Consider the following 1,238-nt stretch of genomic DNA (forward strand, 5'->3'; position numbering starts at 1 on the left):
TGGGTACTGAACCCTCTCACCACGCCAAGGTGTACCTGTGAAAGGCAAAATATCATGTAAAAAATGTAATATACAAGGGCTGAATCTCTTATTACGATGTCTGTAAGATACTAAGTATAATTAGAGTCAATATGATGAGCTAAAGATTAATAGAAAAGAGAAATATTTCTTTTATTACTGACAAATAATTATATAGTTACGTTTTTTATACGGATCGTAAAATGAAAGGTGCATGAAAACAAAATTAATTAAATATTAATTACATAAACTATAGGTATTAACTGTGAAAGCAGGAATTTCGTTATTTGCATAAGAGTATTTATATTAACGTAGCTTTTTTATAACTCGCGTAATACCGTTCGAAGAATAATTGAGTTATATTCAAGCGATACAAAAATGTTACATTAAATAAAAATGATTGTTGTCCGTAATTATCGCGAAATAGTAATAAATTCTAATTTTCCATTGCATTTTGATTCCAAATAAATGAACCGTATGAAATATCTGTTACGTGATATATGATTGTCGTCTTAATTCTTTCACGAATAATTAATCGTGCGAGCTAGTCGTATCGTATACTTTTAGTATTTAGTAAAATACAATGTTTCATATTATTTAGCATTTGTCGCGATTACGTTTTAAAAAGAAAAGTGAAGAAAAGCGATACGCGACACGGCTACCTGTCTGTACGAGTTTCGATAATAGACTGCGTGATAACTTCGCATAAACATGACGCGCCGCCCGCCCGCGGCAAAACAATTCCCAAGGTTGTCGATCATTTAACTGTCGAAATATTAACACACATTACAAAATCAATAAAATAATCTAGTCGTTTTTAAGATTTTTCGATAAATATAGGCTTTATTGTACGATTTTTGCTTTATTTCTTGGATTACGCATTCAACTCATCTATATCTTATTGTTAGATATTTAAAATTGTGTTACAATAAGCGTTGAGTTTGTAATAACTTTTTGTTGCACGAAATCCGCGCAGTATACGCAATTTTTAACAAAAGATTGACGCATTTTAGCTTTTTGTTACTTTTGAATCGTAATTCCGTAGTTTAATAAATCTGAATTTATGCATTATAATTAATTTATGCATTAAATAAAATATTAAATAAATTCTAGAAACTTATTTAAAATATTAAATATGTTTAATAAGTAATAAATTGGAGGTATAGTTATGTTACGTCCAAACTTCGGAAAAGTGGGTTTTTAGAGAGAGAGAGAGAGAG

Source organism: Trachymyrmex septentrionalis, unplaced genomic scaffold (genome assembly GCF_001594115.1).
Source record: "Trachymyrmex septentrionalis isolate Tsep2-gDNA-1 unplaced genomic scaffold, Tsep1.0 scaffold11, whole genome shotgun sequence".
NCBI classification, from domain to species: Eukaryota; Metazoa; Arthropoda; class Insecta; order Hymenoptera; family Formicidae; genus Trachymyrmex; species Trachymyrmex septentrionalis.